The sequence below is a fragment of the Micropterus salmoides genome, unplaced genomic scaffold (genome assembly GCF_014851395.1).
Source record: "Micropterus salmoides isolate LMB-PRFRI ecotype aquatic unplaced genomic scaffold, ASM1485139v1 Ms_hic_scaffold_3, whole genome shotgun sequence".
NCBI lineage: Eukaryota > Metazoa > Chordata > Actinopteri > Centrarchiformes > Centrarchidae > Micropterus > Micropterus salmoides.
Genome location: NW_024042261.1, coordinates 33,199,588 through 33,221,788, shown reverse-complemented (window position 1 = coordinate 33,221,788; position 22,201 = coordinate 33,199,588). Strand labels below are relative to the sequence as shown.

Sequence of the window (22,201 nt, the reverse complement as noted above, 5' to 3'; positions counted from 1 at the left end):
AAGAGAAAAATCTCTCTTCTCCCTCACAGAAGCTGCCTGAACTCAGATCTGCTTCAGACCACGTAACAGGGGTGACTATTATGATTCTGCACGCATACCATCACCCCCTCACCCCAGCCGAGTGCAGCTCCGCTCCGAGCACACACTGCCTAGACAGACACCAGAGTTTCAAAGGCATTTCATCGAGCTGCTGAAGCTACTTACTTCCACCGCTAAATACTGCTGGGGAATCTCAAGACTCTGCTGCGGTCACTGAAAATTATCTGTGGTGGGAAATCTGTGAGAGGAAAGAGCATGAGGAGAAGAAGAATAAAAAAAGACCCTCCAAAGAAACTAAAGTTGTCCAAGTCCTTGGAAACAAAATCAGTACAGTCAAAAAGCAAAAAACGCATTTATAAATCACTACACTACACTACTTTGAGCGCATTATTGGATGCATTTGTCCTTGCATTTGATGCATATGCAGTTAAATCTCAAAAATATGCACAAACATGCACACACCACACACACAGAGTGTGTACAGCAGAGTGAAAAGCTACCAGGTTTAAACATTTTCACATTTGCCTTCTTTGGACTCAGTTTGTTACTTTTGGAAACCGCTCAGTTGTGGCAAAAGAAAGAGAGAGAGAAAAAAAAGAAAAGTATGTCAATACAACACAGTAAAAACATACTTTATTATTCTCCAAGAGCCCAGGGAACACACACACACAAACACACACACACACTGTTCCACCCAGAATCCAAAGCAAACACACCAAACCTTAACTCTACCTTGACAGCAGTGACACAGCTCAGTTAAGTCTACCAAGACTGGATAAAAATTTCGACGTTGAATTTCATTTCAAGGAAAAAGAGTATTTTTTTTTTTTTTGCTTGTGCAGATTGAAAAATGTGCCAGTTTTGATGATACTGTACGTATTGTGACTGACTGGATTCAAAATTCATGCTGTGCTTCAAATCACAACATCTTCAGAGTGTGTGACAACAATGAAAACAATGGTCTTATTTGAAAACGGCATAAATTATTGAATTATATGCAATGAAACACCTCAGAGACTGAAGACAAAGGCTGAAATCAAAGCTGACAGAGTGAAGAGCCCTACTTTGTGCGTTGGTTTGGAAAATCTGGGTTTGTACATGTCTCACAACTTGTTATGCCTTGACATTGCATTAATTACAGATCGGAGTGTTGCCACCATCCATCGACACTGTCAGAGATGATGATAAACACAACTCCAAAGTGGGTATATGTCTAGCAGTCGTGAAGGAATCAGGGGAACTACTTTGGAGACAAGTTGCTGAATGGTCCAATCCACAAAGTGCTACCATGTGGAGGTTCGCAGTGCCATTTACAACCAAATGTTTCTTTGTTCTGTTCAGTAAAGCAACAGTGTAATTTAGAGGATAGAAAGCGAGAACCCCAAAGCGAGAACTTGTTTCAAAGGCCAGATGCACACACGATCCATTCAGTCTAGAGGAATATTTGTTTTTGTGAAGCTGATGTTTTAAATTTGTTCTTGAAAATAGTAATGGCTCTATAACTGCTATTGTTAGAAATGTAGGAACACTGTTTTTCTCATTTTTCCGTCTACAATGCCTGTGCCATATATTGCACTAATCACAGACAATTTGACACCAATCAGTCATGTTGTGACACAACAGTCTAACGAGTGAGGCTTTGCTCATGGCCGTTTGGCTGCTGTTACCTTAACTTCTGTGACATGTGAGTGTCTGGTATTGGCAGTAGTTTGCTTGGATTGTTGACCTTGTGTTTGTTCAGTGCTGTGGATAGCTGATCTGTTTTGCCACACAACCACATCTGACAGTGTTACAGACTAAACAAGTCCATGTTGGAAACAAAGGAGGTCCTTCTCTTAGAAGGTTTAGCTCAGCCAAATCACAGATACATACACTCTCAAGGTGAGGTCAGGCTGCAAATTTTCATGGGATTTATTTGGTATGAAAGTGTTCAAAGCTTCCATTCACTTTCATTGTTTCGGGTAAACAGTAGTAGTCTGATACTCTGACAGCAATCTGATAGTAAAAGATGATTCAAAACCTGCACAAATAAAACCAACACTATCTTCTTAGAAAGATACCAGTAACGTGTTTTTGGTGCTTTGGGTGAACTAACCCTTTAAAACTCCCTACCACATCCCTGTGTTTCACTACTCAAAGGACTATTGAATTTCAGAGTGTACCTCGCTGATTAATCTTAACAACAGAGGGGCCAATGGAGACGCTATGGTATGTTCCAGTTAGGCTCACCGCTCACTGTCTACTGATCTCTTTCAAACAACTTGATTGCTCCTCTTGGATTATCTGGTGGATGTGTGACCGCATGAGCACGACAGTGTGAACTTGTGCGCGCAATGTGCATGCAAGTGTGTGTTTTAATTAAAGTTTGAGGCAGACTGGGAAAAGTTTAATTTAGCAAAGACAGGGTGAAAAATTGTCTCGTTTTCTTGTCTTCATTTCTGTGTCGTTTCTTATCTTCCTTTAAGCTCGGCCACTGCACAGGTTATCTCCAAATTACCAACAGAACTCATTTATTCTTCAATTGAATTAGGTCCTTGAGAAAGGGCCTGCACAACCATCTCTCCTTTATAAAACAAGCCACCAACAGTGGCTATCCACAGTTACAATGATTAGACCGCAGCATGACCTGGATCAAACACCTCAATCAGACACCACCGCTTGTTCTCTCTTTGTCTCTCTAACAATTCTCCCTGCTCTCAGTCTTTCTCTTTCACAGTCTTGAACAGAGGCATCAGATGAAGACCATATGCCAGGTCATACAATACACAGAATAACAAAACCTGCACTGGTACTATGTTCATAGTACCAGTGTAAAAACTACAACTGTAGATGCCATGCCAACAGATTTTTCAATTACAGTTTTATCTTGTTGTTCGGATGCATTTATAGAGACAATAGTACATGATGGGAGAACAGGTGACAAAAAAACACAGGACAATTGTGATATAGATTCATAACAAAAGAGTTTTAAAAAACAATACTGCAACAAAAACCTCCATTGTTAAAGCAGCAAAGAATAGAAAAAAACAAACTTTTTATTTAAAAGACAGATCACCAAACCACAAGTTCACACTTCATTGCAATCATTTAGCAGAGAAAAAAAACTTGAAAGGTGTGCAGTTCATTTCTACTGTCATTTCAGTCAGGCCATATATTTTCACACACATTACACTTACACATTACTACTCTTCCTAACCAGACATCTTGGTTCAAAAAAACAAAACCTGACTACTCCAGCCAGGGACATAAGATTTGTTGTATAAGTTTGTATAAGTTAGTTTGTTTGTTTGTTTCATGCTATAGTATTCCAGAGACATAAAAATGTCCCTTTACATTTGCTTCATTTTGCTCATCAAATTAAATGTTTTGTATCTCTGCATGTTCACACACAGTGACAGAGCCAACACAGCTGCAAATGATTTATGTTAATTGGGACAAAGCTGAGTGAACTAAACATTTTCCAACTGTGTTTTTGTGTGATAGTTGCCTCAAAAGTATACCCAAACAAACAATGAAAGCCAAGTGAGAGTGGCTGAGTGACTCTAGCTCAAACAATGTCATGGGAAGTCTGACCAGGTGATACACATTTTCCTTAAAGACCCTCAATTCCACCCCCCAGGCCCCTGCAGGTAGTTTAAGTTTGTTTTGCTGCCTTCAAAAGGAACACCACTGCTAGGCAGCGACAACATGGACACCAAAAGACTCATTGTTCTTGTCATTCTTTGCTTCTTTCCAAGAGATGTTGACTTACTTTGAATGCCATGTGGAGGAACAATAAATGAAATTTACAATGAATTACAGTATATTAACTTATCATTGTCATCAAATGTCAGCAAAGACATCACAACTCATGAACTCTGAGCTTTCAAAAAAAGTTCCATTTCTGAGGGTGTGAATACCACAAGATGTAGTCCTTCATATATAAACTTTTCTTGTAAATGGAGTAAACATGACCCCATTTGAAGGCAGCTTTAGCTGTTTATCAATGTATACATTTATTAGAGACAGCTCTGTAGTTAAAACTATTTGTAACTTAAACCTTAGTGGGAGGAGCTTAAGATTTGGTTTTAAAAAAGACATTGGCTAATGTATAAGTTGGTGTAAATTACTTGTTTTCTCTTTTTTAACATTTCTTTTTGATTAATACATTGTAGCTGCTTGAGGAAATGTCAATTTGTTTGAATTTTTATGAACATATGTGAGTAAATATCTACGCTTTTAGCTGTTAGACTTTCTTCTCCAGCTTACTTTGTCTGTCTGCTGCTAGGCACTGGGAAGGTGGTGTACCGGGCGCTGGAGTTTGTAAAAGTACTGAGACTGAAACAGTAAATTTGAAGTCTGTATTCAAATTTACTGTGTTCGTTCTTGGATGGGTCAAACAAACAACAAACAAAATTAGCCAAAAGAGGCAAGGAAAGATCCATAGAGCTGCAACACTGAGAGATAATTGTCTGTGGGATCACAGTGCAAGAAATCCATTTCAAATTATCCACAGTCATTCATAGCTAATATAAAAAATATGAGTTCCTCTTCTTCCCATATAATTATAACATAAGTGGAGCTGTAATGTAACATGTTAGCCAGAAAAAAACTCTGGTTCTTTGGCTCCACCCACATGGTTTAGCCCAGCCAATAAGATGTTTGTGGATTGTGAGACCTGTTTGTATAATTACAACCCCACTTGGACGGTTGTTCTGTATGCAGCATATATTGCTTTATAAATATTGCTTTAGATTTATTCCTACAGTATCTATTGCCTGAGAGACCTCTTGTCTTTGATGATTGCCTCTCTCCCCTCTCCCAGTGCTCCTACATCTGCTTTCATTTTTCTCTGTGTGTATGACAAACAGCAAAGAAATTCTAAACTGTGGTCGTCCTAAGCCAGGAGCCCCTCCTCCAGCTTTTCTCTTGGCAGGATGGCTCGTGTCTCACATTTAATCACGAACGCTTTGCCAGGCAGCTGGGCCTGAGGGAGATTCAGTGGGGGAACAGTAGAAACCTGATCTGGTGAGGCAGGCAACGTACAGTTAAACCTCTCCATAAAGACCCAGGAGCCAGGCCGTAACAACACCATCATGATAGTTTTATCAAAAAAAAGGGGGTTCAGCTTGTTTTTGGTCAGTGGCATCAAATCAAAAAAACAGTGGCAGAAAAATACAAAGTTTAAAAAAGTATCAGGAGCACTTTTCATGGCAAATTAAATGAACAGATGGAAAAGGGAAACGTCATTCTCTCTGCATGCTGTCCCCCTGTTTTTTTTCTTTTTTTCCATAAAGAATATGAGTCTAGTCTAGTGAATGAAAATACAAACATTGCCAAGACATGTGTGATCTATTAAGCTGACTGAATTTAAAGCACCACCAGTGGCCAGCCCCACATCACAGTGTCCAACATTCTCATTCACATCCATCCAGTATAATTGCATCCTCTAAGAGAATGCTTTAAGGGAACAGATAATTGAGTGGCACATGAACCTAATCATTTCTGCAGAGTCTCTCGAGGGCATCAGGAGTGAAAAACTCTTTATCTCACAAGTCTCAAAGGAGAACCTTTCCCTTAATCTCACTCTGGACTGAAAGAGAAGGACATTATAATGGTGGCCACCAATCTTCCTCTTTTTAGTCCATCAAGTATTTCTCCCCGATTATAGAAAAGCATGGAAGTAATGTCTTTGACGTCAACCACAGACTGGTGAAGAAATGTTTTAAAGGTTCAATTTACTCTTCACTGACATCTTGGTCGTCACAGAAGAAACTGAAAAAGCCAAATTTAGTCATCAGAGAAGAAGCGCAAGTTGAGCTGAGGTTAGACAAGCATGCAACTGACACCTGTCAATCACGCAAACATGCCCCAAAGCATATTTCTCTCCAAGCCTTAATATCTTCCTAATTCACCACAGAGAAACATTATTAAGATGAGGATTGATTCCCCTTGAATTTTGAACTTGCATCCATTCAAACAGAAATCAGTGGAGTCAGAGAGGTTTTGGAGGCAGTACTGAGAAACTGAGGCACTTCCACTTGACTTTTTCAGTATTCTTTCTTGGCTGGGACCAGCAACTTCCTGTATTGTCCATTGGTTGCCTGGCAACAGCTCAGATATAGTCTGACACATAAAGTGGCCAATGGTCATTTCACTCATTGTTTTCTGTACAGATTAGACAAACAAGATATTAACATGTTAATTAGTGAGTGCTGGTAGGTGGATTTTGTGGAAGCTGGAAAGAGCCAGGCTAGCCGTTTCCCCTTGTTTCTAGTCTTTGTGTTATGCTAAGCTAACAGGCTGCTGGCCTCATACTTAATTGACAGAAATGAGAGTGGTATAGATTTTCTCTTCTAACTCTCTGCTAGAAAGTGTATTAGCGCATTTCCCCAACTGCAGAACTATTCCTTTAAATATTTACAAAACATTATTATTGGGTTTTGCAGGATTGCCTAATATCAACAATAGGGTTGTCAGTGTTTGGGTTTAAAGTGTTTGAATAATAAGTGAATAGTACTATTTAGAAGCATTTTACAGATTGCAAGGAGGTTATTTTCTGTTTAGATTTATGGTAAAAGGTGCAAGCTTCCATGGAAAGGAAATAAGAGATTCCCTGTAGATTTGGCAAAGATCACAAGCAAATATTTGCAAAGAATTAATGCTAATTTTGTCAAGAATTCTGTTCTGCAGTTACAACTGCCATTTTTTCTTTTATTCTTGAAACCTTCTTCACCATGTCATCCGGGGTACAACTATTCAAATCAAGCCTTGTCCAGTGAAATTAATAACCACGGTTAGGTTCCAATGTTTGCCTGTCATGACTCATTAGAGACATCTGTAGTAAGCATGTCATTACCTACTCCTACCCCACACAGCTGACAAAACTGTTCCGTAGGAGACGTCAGTGCAGACATTGTGTGGGAGCCATGCTGGCCTAAGCTGGCAGGGGGTAGGAACACTCTGTTTTTTTACTTTCACTCAGCAATAATCGAAAGTCACACCAAAGTATTTGGAAAAAGACTGAGCCTGAACCATATTTGAATGTCAACCTAACAAGCACCATGGCATCGGAGATACAGGCTGCCGTCATTATGAGGGAACTGGATAATTACGGTGTAGTGTGAAAACCACGAGGCAGAGAACTCAAAAGGAATTTAAATAGAAAGAAAACCTGAGAAAGAGATAAGCATGTGTATCTAATAGAACTGCAGAGTGAAGAATCAATATCTGAAAACAAAAACTGTTTACCATATATTCTGTAAAGTGCTAATTGGAATTTGTCATTGGCATCACAAGAGCCACGTGATATTGAAACTGCTCTTTTAAAGGCATACTTGCAAATGAAGACATTGTGTAACTACTATTACACTGTCAAATCTGCAAAAAAGTACAATGAACCACTCTCAAAATAGGTGTTCAAAGACATTTGAAAAAGTAAACTGTTCAGATAAGAGGAAAGTGATTCACAAAGTGCATCATCTGTGTTTGGATCCATAATAAAAAAGTAGTTGCTGTGGCCATTTGCAAGTTTTAGACATAAACAGTTCTATATGAGTGTCTTTGGCTCTGTCGGGTCATGAAATGATGATGCAAATGCTCTTTCGTGTAGTATTCAGAGAAATGGTTTTGGGGATCACTAAGCTAGAGGATCCTTAGAATAATCAATAGTTTTTTCTTAAATCAAAATAAACACACATTATTCTAAATAAAGTTCTCATCGGCAGAAATGATGCATACAGTCAGAATCTCACTCGGATCCTTGTTTTGTTTGTGGTTACCCTCCATCCACGGCTCTCTAAACAGAGCCTACACTTTGTTTATCCTTCGCCTGGGTAGTTCCAGCCTGAAGAAGAGGCATTGACTGACAATGCCAGCAAATTAAGACTTACAAACTACTTTGCACTCTTTGAAACAAGAAGTAAATGTGTTCACTATTGCCAAGACAAGACAGACCCTCTCAATGATCAGCTGGAGAGTCAGGAGAAATGGACAAGTCCAAACCAAATCCAGTCCTCAGTTATTTCTCTTTATTCCAGCCTGCTGATGTTCTAACTACCCACAATCTTTCAGCATTTGGTTTCTCCATGGAAAAAATCGCAAATTCTTCAACAGCTTGTCATGAAACAAACACATTCAAAATCCTCAATACTAGGCTGATTAAACAGCGGCAATCAAAATGATTAGTTTGCTGTTTTATTAATGAATAAAGTCAATTATAAAAGGAGTTGAAGCCAATTTTGTTTTGTGGTGCTTCATTGCAATCTTGGCTTTATTTTCAGTTACTGGAAAATACCAAATAATCTGAGCTGCTCCTTTTGTTTTGTGGGAATCACTGCAGCAGAACATGATCCATGGAGAATAATCATGAGAGAATATCGATATAATACAAGTTCTGTCAAGCTGAGGCGCCGTCCAATGGGGTCACCTCATCTTGACATATAAACTGAGTGAAATCATTATGAAGCACTGCCCCTCATCTTTCACTGTGGCTCTTTCATGTCTTATTATAATGTACCCTGCAAACTTTCAATACCTTTGTAGCATCTGCTTTTTGCAGCAAGTCATGAATTCAATAGAGAACGGTCCCTCTCTAACACAATAGATCACCTGATTGATGGCCATTCCTGAAAGCACTGCCAGAACAAAACAAGACCCTCTACTCCAATTCCCTTAGAGGCGATGAGTTTTGTCGAGTGTCAAAATGAACAAAAAAGAGAGAAGCTGATCCATTTTGGCCTGAAAATAGATGATAGGAGAGGACTGCTACAAAACCAATGGTAGCACGGCCCCACAAAAATAAAAGCCACTATCACCTGATGGCACTTAATTATGAGATACGCAAAATCATATCAAGATCCTCTACAATGAAGCTGCTAAAAAACATTCTGAGAGATGTAATCATTAAAAGATGACGATCTGTTCCAGTATAAGTCTTTCTCATCAAACTATTAGCACACAATAACATGAACAAATGTATAAAACTATGCAATTTAATACAATATCACTGTAAGTATCTAATACAACCTACTGTTTATGATGCTTATTAAGTTCAATTCAGTTGAGAGAGAGGTTTTCAACTACATTAAGTTCTTACTCACCAGAGTAAATTGTTAATGAGGCTTTGTATATGTTGTTAATTCATTTTCAACAAAATCAAAACTTTTTGCCATAAAACATGTGATTGTTGTTTCACAGTATTCAAGACACTTGGTGCTCGGACACAAGAGACACTTCAGTAACCGAGAAACAGGAGAAGATGCCAAGACCAGCATTCATTTCATAAAAAAACTGGATAGTCTCTTGAAAAAATCGAATAGGATGCTTGCTTCTGAAATCACATCTAAGAAATGTGTAAATGATCGTTCTTTATTTCTGCCTTTCATTTCATTTTATCCAGCTGTTTTTCATCCCTCTTATGGAGTTTTTCTTTGTGAGCATGGCAGGTATTTTCAGCCTGCCCTTTAGCTCTGTTTGTGATCTGTCAATGTAGTTTGTATTGTCATTATTTTATAAACTGAATAAAGCAGCATGATATTTATTTTAATTAAAGCATGTAACCAAGGCTTTAGTAAATACATTTCACAAGCTTCTGTTAGAAACAAGTGTTGAAGACTAAATTAGCCGGTCTGCGGTCAGATAGCCAAAAACACATTTTGGAAGTGGTGGGCGATAGGTCCAATGTAGAACTGTCACCAAATAATAAATTCATAACTCTGGGTGTTTGCTCATTTCAAATTTATTTGATCATATTTGACTTGATGATCATTACCAAAACCTATTCTGCAGCGACTATAGTGTAGCTGTCCTGCTACTCTTATATTACTCATTCTGTTCCTGAGGCTCTCATTCATGCCTGTATTACATCTTGTTTAGATTACTGTAATTCCCTTCTCCTTGGTGTACCTACTCAGGGGTTAAACACACTATAACATGTCCAGAATTTACCTGCAAAAGTTCTCCGCCCGCACATCACCCCTACCTTTCAGCAACTGCACTGGCTCCCAGTTAAATACTGCAATAGTTTTAAATCTCTCTTATAAATCTCTCGATGGCTGGTTTGTAATGTGTGTGTATATATATTCATCTTGGTAATGGCAAAGCTCTTTCCTTCTGTTGTCTGACCGTTGGGTTGTTCAAGGACAGGGCACTCTACAGCAAAGCTACTTGGTTGAATTGTTTGACCTTTGAGCCCGTTAAAAGCTTGTGAAGTTTTAGGAAAAACAAGGATAAGTACACAGGTTTGACATCTGTCATCATTCAATGATGACCTGTCAAAACAGCATAATTTCAGGCTGTCCCAACAGTTACAGGCCTGTCTGCGGCTTTCCAGACTGAGGACATCAGTCTTAAAAATGTTATTTGCTGTCTCAGTAATGCCAACACCAAGCTCTTTGAGGAAACTGTTGTTAATAAGCAGTGACATCTGCTTTTAAATTTTACAACTTATTATTAGAACTTGCCCATTCTTCAAAGCATACACACACACACACACACACACAAAGCACTGAATGTTACTATGTCAACTACAGCACTACAGTCAAAATATATTCTTGAACATAAAGGTGAAAAACCAATAACACCCCCCTGTTTTTCTGCACTACAACATATAACACAGCAGAATTTAATCAGATTTAGCAATTTAACCAACACTAAAAAAACAGACTTTAGCTCATGTATTGTAATATAACATCACTCCCAAGTGCTGAAACTCCATATAAGAACAATAACTGTAACTGAACTCCATTTGTTAACATCGCACAACACTGTTTTTAATGCTGCACTGGAGGGTATAGTTTTTATGTACCAGTATCTGTTGATAGTGTGTACAGCTGATGCAGCATTGTATACCGTAGCATGTGTTTGTTGTTTTTGTGCCTGTGGGGATGCTTAAAGTTTATTGAACTCAACTGTCTTTCTCTCATTGCTGGGAGTTGCAGTGTAGACCATTTCACCATGTGTTTGCAGGGATAGTTTGACATTTTCAGAAATACACTTTTTATTTCTTTCTTGTCGAAAGAAGAAGTAGATGAGAACTCTGCATGAGGGATTGTTATACGTTTGGAGCCAATTCCCTCAGTTTCCAGCCTTTATGCTAAGCTAAGCTAACTGGCTGCATGGTAAGTGCTATCAATATTCTCAACTCATTCTCAGAAAGAAAGCAAATAATTGTATTTCCCAAAATCTCAAACCATTCCTTTAACTGTATTAAAAGGACGTTTGATGTGGTGCGAGGTAATATTACATGTAACATCCTTTTATTTCTTTAACTGAAATTCTACTATTTGTCTGTGATAACGAGAATCAAAAATGATTACTCTTATATTTAATTAAGATTTAATGAATTGTCAGTAAGCTTCCTTATGAGGGGACAGTAACTAACTTACTTAAATCTTTTTGTTGCATTAGTTTTTATCCAAACACTGCGATGGTACATATTTTTAAATAGCAAATAACCCACAATGTGTAAGAGCAAAACTGTGTTTAAATATCCACTGTCAACAGCTCTCTGTGGGCGGTCACCCCGGTCATCATTCAACTGTTATTCTGACAAAAAAAAAGGCCAAAAGAATAACGTTTCAACATACTCCTCATACACTGTAGCCAGCTGATAGATGTGTTTTGTTGGTGCTGTACTTTGTATTTCCTTTTCAGTGGCATGAGCACATAGTGCTGCAGTTTAAGGCCCCAGGGCCACTCACTAGAAAACATCCTTCAACTCTGTCATTGAAATGGTAGAAACAGCATACAGCTATGTAATGTGTGCACTAAAACCTCTTTGTGAATAACTCAAGGCAACAAATACTAATACAAATATTATTTACAGTGATGACATTCTTATCTTCTAAAGAATATCATCTTAAGACAGGACAAATACGTTACATCTCACACAGTTGGCAGTGGCGTGAAGCAACCGGATCTCCTAAATTTGTGTAAAGCTTTGTGGTGGTGTTGTTTAAATTTGGATTAAAAGAGGAGCTTTGTTTTCTCATGTATTTTCTTGTCAAGAGGCACATTATGCTAAGTCAGCCAGGAATCCATTTGCTGTTGCTGAATACCTTCTCTTCAAACAGGAAGCTTTAACCCCACGTCTATTCATGAGAACAAGGGAAATCTGTTTTCCCTTTGACAAGATGTTTCATAGCAGGAAGTACTTCTGTTGATACCTGCTCATGTAGAGTGAGGCATTCTTCGTGTTGTCCTGCTTTGAGAGGTAGTCATCAGGGCATCAAGAGAGATGTGTAAGTGAAAGCATACATTTCCAAACATTATTCTACAGAGAAATTACTGTATGTACTACTGTAATCATACAAGCTGTTGAGTATTATCTATGTCATGTCAGAGATGTAAACAATCAAACTGGTGGAAAACAAATCTTGCAGAAAGAGATTGAAATGATTTGACTTTATGGCAACAAATTCAAAGCCTACGCGCTGTGACTGTCAATGTTCTACGTCATGGCAAAGCACAACAGCAATAAAAAGTGATTTGATTATTGAGTACACAGAGGGTGGCTAATGCAAAGCAAACACCACAATATGCACATTATGAATAAAGATCAACAAGTAGTAAAAGTAATCAGAAATGCCTCTGAAGGCCACAGCCACTGCCAACTTCTCAGCAAAACAAGATGACAAAAGCTCTTTAGAAAAAGGCCCAAGTGATTATCAGCTTGTACATCTTCATCATCCTCAGGGAGAGACAGACATAAATAAACATGTCATCAGTCATAGCGAGCATTAAATTATGCTAATACATTTCCAACTTTGATTAGCAAATTAAAGCTAAAAAATATGTTAAAATCTTATGGCACATCAACCAGAAAACATAAATTTACTTAAGTACAGTATGTGCCTGATAATTATTAATGTTTTCTAAAATTACTTCCTTAAGTCAAACTGATTTCTGATAGAGCAGCAAAACTCCTGAAACAAGGATGATTAAGTTCAGCAGAAGCTGCTGGCGAGGTTAATTGTTATTTTTCAACAGCCAGTGGCTGTTCATAAAGTAAGCTGTGATTGCACCGTACTTTACTCTGTGATTTGGTCGCAATCCCCCAAAACATAAGGGGAAAACTCCTAAATATTATTATTTTACTTGTTTTACTGCAATGGTGATTTCATTATTCTACAGTCTGCTCAAAATTATAAAAATGTCCAATATTTTGTCTGTGCAGATTTTTTAGGTCCATTACAGACATAGCTGGGAGAACAGAACAACGCACAGCACGGACTCAGTCTCAAATGTCAAGAAAAAGACAGATGTTGACTGTGACCTCCAAGACTTTTGCATTGAGGCTGAAAACCACTCGCTAACTAGTTAGCTTGCAGAAAACTTTATTTTATACACAATATTGAGCTTTGGACAACCTCTTAGATTCTGTCATTGTCAGCTGTTCGACTTGTGTGTTCTAAGTTGGGTCTGTTTAGGAAAAGGTAGTATAGATGAATCTGGATAAGTGTGAGGAAGCAAACAAGCCGCCATCACAATGGTGGTATATCACTTGTAAAGCGGTTAAATAACAATGTAGTTCAGTGATGCTTTTTAACAAAGCACACAACCTTAACACAGTTCATGTTGCCTTGTACCAATAGTCAACCATAACCATGATTCTCTGCTCACTGTAACCCTGTAATTTTTGTTGCCTAAACCCAGCCAGACTCAGAAAATGCTAATATGGGTTATTTCTGTAACAATCTTATGGGTTGTTTTGGAAGATACGGACAAGCTAGCTATCGTTAGTCAGTTAGGTATGATGAATTGAACCGGCAACTTGTCCGGGGAGTACCCTCGCCTCTCGCCTAATGTCAGCTGGGATTGGCTCCAGCCCCCCCGCAAACATGGATGGACATGACTCTGCGGACATCTGAGCAAAACTAGATAATGTAAAAAATTAGGTGGTCTGATCACATGGTTTATTAATGATGTTTCATGCAGAAATGCATCTTTCCTCCATCCTTTATACATTTCCAACATTTAAAATGGATCCAGTCCTAAGGCTTACTTTCTCAAATGGAGAATGAAATACCACTGATGCATTCACAGAAGAAAGCAATATCAGCTCTGCTGATGTAGGCTCTGACTGACCTCAGGTTTGGGTATTGAAACATGCTGCTGGAGAAACCCAGTCCTCCTGGGGCAACTAATTGGTTGTGACTTGTCATGGCAACTGGCCATGAAACTTCAGGGGAATTAGTCCCGACTGGCTGTGTTGTGAGGATCAGTTAGTTTATTTGCATTTTTGCATGGATCAGCTTTTCAAAGATGGAGTTGCAAATAGCACTGTAATCTAATCAATGACTGGCTCTGCGTATGCATTTGTAGAACGATTAGGAGATTTATTTTTGTTAGCAGTAATTCCGAACCTTCAAAGACCAAAGTTTGGGTGTCAAAACCCTCAGATCCACAGCTACAGATTCCCTGAGACATGAAGTGGTGTAAGATGTAGAACTTTGGACTCAATTAAATATTTTCTGATGACCTCTGGTGCCCGAAGATAATTGAGTGGTTAAGTCAGCCGCTGCTGCAGCTACCTGTGTGTGTCCCTGCTGGCATATAATCAGATCCCACTGCTTCTTTTTCTCCACTGCCTCCACATCTCTGTCTGCCAGTCTCATTTCCAACTGTGGAAAAAAATTATCCATTACAAAAACTGCTGCTCTTTTAACAACTAATCACATTTCAGTTTTAATTGGCACACTCCACTTTTATGAGCTTGGCCTGCAGTGTGCAACATTGTAAGCCCGAGGTGACTATGTGACTTTTTCAAACATCAAAGGTGAGAAATCATGTGAAGTGCACACAGCATTAGGTGGTATATTTTAATAAAGAATACAAAAGCACAAATAAGGCAAGAGATCTGATGCAGATGTGTCCAGTGTTTCCTATCTTGGCTGTTAAGTAGTTGTTTAGACTCTTTCGTCTTGATTAATCTCTCCCTGTCTACAGTGAATATTTCTCTCCAACAGCCAATTTAATTTGGACATTCAGGTACTTCTATTGCATCCTAGGGGCCAAGACACTTCCATGAATTGGACTGATAACGCAGGTATATTTAGACAAACAAATGCAGCCTAGTGCTGTTTTCCAGTTTGAATTTGTATGCTACCCATTTGTTTTGAGTTGAGGACAGTCTCACTACTGTAACGACTGGACAGTACAGCCTCGGCCTGGTGGTTTTGCTGATGAGGATTGTTTCTGACAAAGGGTCATTGGCTCTGCGTGATGACAGGCATGCCTGTATGTGCTGATAGGCTGCCTCCTCTGGCACAGTTAGTCTAAATGTAGACTGGCATTGACACTAATGTACACTGATAAAGCTGTGAGAGTCAATAGTCAGGAAAGAGCATGGGGGTGAGAGACACTGGATTCTTAATTTACCCCATTTGTCCCATTTGTCAGATGCTAGAACTCAGTGGTAAGTGGGTTGTGAATGTGGATGGGAGTGCTCTCCCTGCATTCAGCGGGTTCTGTGATTCTTAACAGGTGAAGGTCTATTTCATGGCATGCTTAATGTCTGGGGGCCACAGAAACTTGACTGATGCTGAGTGAGAGTTGACTCATCCTGTGATGCATTTTCTCTCCCGGTGAGAGCAGCTGATTCATGCATTATGACCACCAAGGAAACTGGCTAAAATGTGGGTTCAGACCAGGCTGGACTGGTAATCTGGCATAGGCCCACTGGCCATTTTCCCGTTGGGCTGATGCACCTTGGGGGCCAGTGGTATGCCAATGTGTACATATTAAAAAATAAATAAATAAATAAAGATAACATAATCTTAATGCTATCATAAATAGCATAGCATATTTCCTTAATGCTGTCACAACTTCGGCTGACTAGTCAAACGTTAACGTTGGCTAAGCAGTAAGTGACCATGTCCATATCTTATCATAATATTATTAGAATTATTGAGCTAAGGGTTCCCTTGATACTGATGCATAAAGAGGCTGTAAAACAAGTTACTTTTGTACATATGCAGTGCTAACATATATGCCTGCTTATCTATTAGGCTAGTAAGGGAGAATAATGGTTTTGATTTCTAACAACAGGCACCAAAGTTGTCCTATGGTGATTTTCAAGTATGTGGTAACTATTATGATATATACAGGCACATCTCATTAAATTGAAATATCATGGAAAAGTTCATTTATTTCTGTAGTTCATTTTATTCAAAAAGTTCAACTTAACCTGAGAAGGGCCTTTAATCTCTCAGTCTGGTTCAGTACACACAACCAGAAGACACTCATTGACCCCCTCCACAAGGAGGGTAAGCCACAGAAGGTCATTGTTCAAAGGGCTGGCATCATTGCAGTGCTGTATCAAAGCATATTCAAGGAAAGTTGACTTGAAGCTGGTAGGAAAAGGTGCACAAGCAACAGGGATGACCGCAGCCATTGTCAAAGCTGATTCAAGAGCTTGGGGGATCTTCTCAAGAAGTGGACTGAGGCTGGTGTCAGTGCATCTGTGCCCTGCACAGACATGTCCAGGAAATGAGCTACAATTGATGCATTCCTAGTGTCAAGCCACTCCTGAACCAGAGACACCATCAGAAGCATCTTACCTGGACTAAGGAGGAAAAGAACTGAGCACTATTGCTCAGTGGTCCAAAGTCCTCTTTTCGCATTTCATTTAGAAATCAAGGTCCCAGAATCTGAAGGAAGAGTAGCAAGGCACAGAATCCAAGTTGCTCGAAGTTCAATCCACATTCAATCTTGTTTTATCAAATCCAGAATCAGTGCTGTCTACCAGGAGATTTTAGAGCATTTTATGCTTCTATCTGCTGACAAGCTTTATGGAGATGCTGATTTCTTTTTCCAGCAGGACTTGGCACCTGACCACAGTGCCAAAACGTCCAGGAACTGGTTTGCTGACCATGGTGTCACTGTTCTTCATTGGCCAGCCAACTCGCCTGACCTGAACTACATACAGAATCTTTGGGGTATTGTGAGAGACACCAGACCCAACAGATGAGCTGAAGGCCGCTATCAAAGCAACCTAGGCCTCCATAACACCTCAGCAGTGCCACAGGCTGATTGCCTCCATAACCCGCTGCATTGATGCAGTAATTCAGAAGGTCGACATTTCTGTATTATGCATTCTTTATTATAATATTCTAACATTTTGAGAGATGGATTTTTGATTTCCATGAGCTGTAAGCCGTAAAACAAAAAGTATTTCTCCTTATGTGCAATGAATCTAGAATATATGAAAGTTTAGAATAAATTTAAGCACATAAAATAACTTTTCCACGATATTCTAATTTTAGGAGATGCACCTATGGTGTGGATTACTGTTTTTACTATCTGTGGGTAGGCCTTTGTGCTGCTGTCCAGTAAGCATGCACGTTTTTGTGGTAGGTACGTCGGGAAATTACAACAATTATGGATCTGAATTTACTATCAGGTTAATACCTCACCCATTTAATTGTAACACTCTCTCCCTCTCTCTCTCCCTATGTTATTGTCGAGTCAAGCCAGGTTGTTGAGGTAGTGTGGTATCCAATATTTAGGTATTTGACTCATAACAGTTCAAAATAGCACTGTAGCAGCAGGACAGAGGGTCACTGACCTTCTACGGGGAGAGCAGTGATTGGTGGTTATGTAGGGACTGAACCCTTCTATAGAATCTGACCTCTAACCCCTTGTTTTGTTATTTCAAAATAGTACTGTACCCTTCTATGGGTTTGACCTTTTATTTTGCAGACTCAAACCCCTCTATGGTACCTAACAGATACCTAAACATATCCTATATAAGCTATGTTTGATGTACAGAGAGACAGAATGGCCATCGGGTTGGGTCACTCTCCAAGCTGCTGCAGAGCTTGTAATTGATGCTGAACTCCTTGATGTACTAAACTTTTATGATCAAGAACAGTGTCAAGCGGGTTTCTTCTCAACACATCATCGCAGCATTATTGTTTGGACACCACAGTAGCAATGGAGGTGAGAGACAGGAAGAAACAAGAAACTGTAGATGACCTGAGTATGGATATCGCGTACTCCATCTCTGATCAACAGTCAAAAGCGAATGAGTACACTGGTCTTGTCCACTAGCACTGGTAGACTTGTCCACAGCACTTAGGCCTACTACTCAGCTTTGTCAGAGGTTTGGGGGTACAATAGTACGATACGCATATTTAAGAGAACCAACTGTGGGGGTTTGGGCCAAACATGCCAAGGCTTATTTCTTTGTCTGAGTCCAGCTCTGGTTTAGCCTGAGAACAGTATTCATAGATACATTGTTCCTTTTGTGGAAGAAAAAAAAGTAGAACTGTACAGGTATGTGTTACCACCTGCAGCACATTTCTGCCTGTCGCACTGCCTTCTGTGAGAAGTCTTTGGTTGCTCTATCAAGCTTCGCCACAGCCCCTATAGCGTACTTCCACTGGGTAGATGATGATGCTCCAGCCTGCCTCCCTACGCTCAGCTACCAGCTCAGAATGTTTCATCATCTTACGTTTGTGGGTAGCCTGGGCTGCCTCCTCCCAGGGGATGGTGAGCTCGATGAGAGGAGCCATCTTAGCAGCAGCAGACTGATGAACACTTTAGGGAACTGCAGCTGTGTACTGAGGTCAGCTCTCATGTTCCAACCCTTGCCTGCAGACAGTAGACTTGATAAGCCTTGTGAACTGGTGTCTGTGGTGCTCTCTCCAAGACTGATGAACTGGACTATGTATTTATCAGTTGTGGGATGGTTGTTGTTCGCAATCTGCATACAGGCTACCAATATTTCAGCCAGCTTCCTCAGGACCTGGTCATTCTACCATCTGTAGTGGCCCTGGGTCAGGGTGGTCTTGCACCGAATGTGTTGGAGGCTACCCTACTGCAGAGGCAGCAGCTTTCTGAGATATATGTGTAATATGGTATTTTTAATTTAAGAATTTAATTCTTAATTAAAAAAGGCTGTGAGGAAGAGCATGTTTATATGTATTAATATCATCTCCAATCAGCATAACACTGGAACCACTTACGTAGCTGTGAATATGTCTATGTTTAACTAATAATAAAGCTAAGTAGTAATCACCTTGATATTTCACTAAATATTAGGCTAATTAGGGTAAATTAGGCTGATAAAATAAATCAGCACAGTAAATTATTGTTTGGGAGACCCGCTCACAAAAAAGAAATGTTTGTGCATGTTTTAATTAACATCTGAACACCTAAGTTCTGAATTTGCACCAAAAAAAAATCATACACAGTCACAAATAAAAAAAAAAAAAATCTGTACCTTTACTATTTTAGAACTGGGCATATGGACATATATTTTGCCTCACATGTGCACAAAATTTATAGCGTTAGATTATGTCCTTGAAATCTTTCTTTCCTGCGGCCACGCCCAGTCCCTGTGTAATTGAGGATTTTAAGGAGAATGTCAGAGATAATCTGTTTTATCATCCCACTCCTTCAGGAATTATTATTATAAGACAGGACTTGATGATGATGCACTAAATCAAAGAAAATGTCAATAAGCTAGCATTCGACGAACAATTTTCAGCATTCTTTCACCACAACCATTAACATTCTCTCACTGAAATAAAAAATGTGTGGTCATACTGTAACTCAAGAGTTATTGTGTTATCTAAGGTCACTCAGTCTCAGTCACAGAAAAAGCATCGGTCAACATAGGGGTGAAGGGTATGCACACTAACTCCCTCTCTGCCCATCTTAAACCCACACACAGACACACACACACAACTTCTACGACGCTGGGTAAATGGTCACAGGGACAGAGTATTCCCAGCAGGACTTTGTAGATGAGGGTTGTCAGCACTTTTCTCACCAGAGGGTTTAGGCCTTTCGTTCTGCTCTGGGATAGCTGAGTTTAATTGGAGAGCGCTAATGCGCAGCTGGATAGCAGAGCTGCTCATGCCATGACTGGCTCTGAAAATGGGAGGGCGTGAAAGCAGGGCTGGTGTGTGTGTGTGTGTCTTCAGCACCTACTGCAGACATTCCTCAAGATGCCAACAAATTTATTCATGGAATCTGAGCAGTTTGTTTATGAGCCGTCTCATTTACTAAATAATAGGCAATGATAATTTCAGCAGATTGATCCTGGGTTAATCCAAATAATTGCCAATTCATTATAATTTCACATTTTCTGGAAATAGAGTTGACTTGTTCTGTCTATCAGTGGGGTGTAAACTGCGTATCCCATCGATCAGGTTATATGGGAAACATGTTTTATCAAACATAGGCAAAACTGAGCAAACACTGTCAGAAAACATTTTGCACAATGGAAAGCAAATTGGAAAACGTGGTATTACTTCACTGCAATGTGCCACATTTCAATGCTAAGAGAAGCCACAAAAGAATTGAAATGGTATAAATAACAGTGTGTCAGGACGAGTCAATATACAAAATAAATGCTTTGTCTGGAAACAGACAACATTTTTGTGTTGTTACTTTCCCATAAACAACCTTGCAGTTTGTAAATGATCGATGTCTGTGAAGGTTATCCAGGTCATAGTTATCCAAGGAAGGTTAAAGTCAAGGGCAACTGGACTTGGTTGAAGACACTAGAAGGCGTTTCATCCCTCATCTGAGAGAATTCTTCAGTTCTGACTGACTATGGAAACCGGGCTATTTAACCTCTGTGGGATCGTTTGCCAACAAACGTAACCTTTTGGCCTCAGGTGAAGATGCCAGCGATGGTCGTTCAGACTTTGGGTGGTTCTAATGACCATAAAAACTGTCGTTATAATAGCCAGGAACACTAATGAACCAGCGGTAGCGATGATCCTGGCAAACGACCCCACAGAGGTTCAATAGACGAATATCCCTACTAGTCGGTCATTACTGACGAAGTCTCTCGGATGAGGGACGAAACGTCTTCTAGTATCTTCAACCAAGTCTAGTTGCCCTTATTTGGAGTCTGGTGAGTTTTAGATTTGTGCAGTATGGCTGATTTCACTATTTTCTGGACTAAATATCAAAGACATGCAGGTTGGTTTACACTGTGTAAATGCTTTGTGATGAAAACTCAGCCTGTAGGGTGATTTTCATTGGAAACCTCAGCAGGAAGAAAAGACTCAGACTCTTATCTTTTAATATATTTACATACCCCTGCTGTTGTGGATATATTCCATAAAACAGTGAATGTTTGATTTATGCTGAATATAGTAATACATATTGTGGTTTTGATGACATATAGAGCTGTGTATGGCTTTGAAATCTATAATTTGTTTCAGTTTAGTAACCGGTTGGTCATTATGATAAAGTTACAATCCAAAAAGTGGGTGAGAGAGAGAGAGAGTAATGTATTGTAAAGTTTAATGCCCACTGGATTATCATCAAAACACTGAAGATCTTTGTTTTGCCTTTGATTCAGTTTTGTTTCAAGTCTGGAGTGGCTTAAAAGCTCCCAGTGATGGTGCATCACAGTGGAGAGAATAGAGGTAAAACACTTGTGGGACCTGGGCTAAGTCGCTGTAGCATTTTAGTTTAAGAGGAAGATGAGCAGAGGGGCAATGGCCTTATTGCCAATTAAGTCCACTGGAAGGTAAGTTCAAACTGTATGACCTTACATACTGTATGCGTTATGTTGTTTGTGAAAATAATTTATACAGCTATAGAGACTTCATGAGCATCAGAGGCACGTGGTAGTCAACATCCTTTACAATGCCAACAGAGGGCTGAGAAAAGAGAGAAAACTGCTAAAAATTAAATTTTCCACGCAAAAGTCTGTTATAAATGCTAAATATCTTATGTGTATCAAATCATTAATTTCTCTGAGCAGTCTAAAGGCTCAATATGTCAGGTGTACACAGCTGTATTCACATACAAAAAGGTGTTCTATTATCTTTCTAATATTTCCCTGCGATATGATGAGTAACCAATACTTGTTACATAAAGAGCTCCTCAGGCCCTGGAGATCAAACACGTGTGTACTGTTGTACACAGGGAGCTACATAAACATGATAAAATTACATCAAGACTGAACTCTAATATTATGTAAAGCACATACACAGGCAGTGAAAAAAGCTAAATGAATGGCAAACACCAGCCAGATGTCAGCATTTGTGTTTTTAGATACAACAATTTCCAATAGTGTTTGTTTCAGTGTGAATATTCAGTCAACTGCAGCAGTGTGGAGCAAGAACAGCTCGTTGTTGAGAGCAGCTTAAGGGAGAATAAAATAACAGTGTGATCTCAGTCTGAGATGTGACTGTGCCTTTTTCTTAGT

General features: G+C 39.4%; 1 protein-coding gene across 4 annotated transcripts in view; it reads right to left on the bottom strand.

Annotated features, from left to right (window-relative positions):
* nectin1b (nectin cell adhesion molecule 1b) overlaps positions 1–22,201 on the bottom strand; it is a 146,689-nt gene that overhangs the window by 45,158 nt on the left and 79,330 nt on the right. The window lies entirely within an intron of this gene.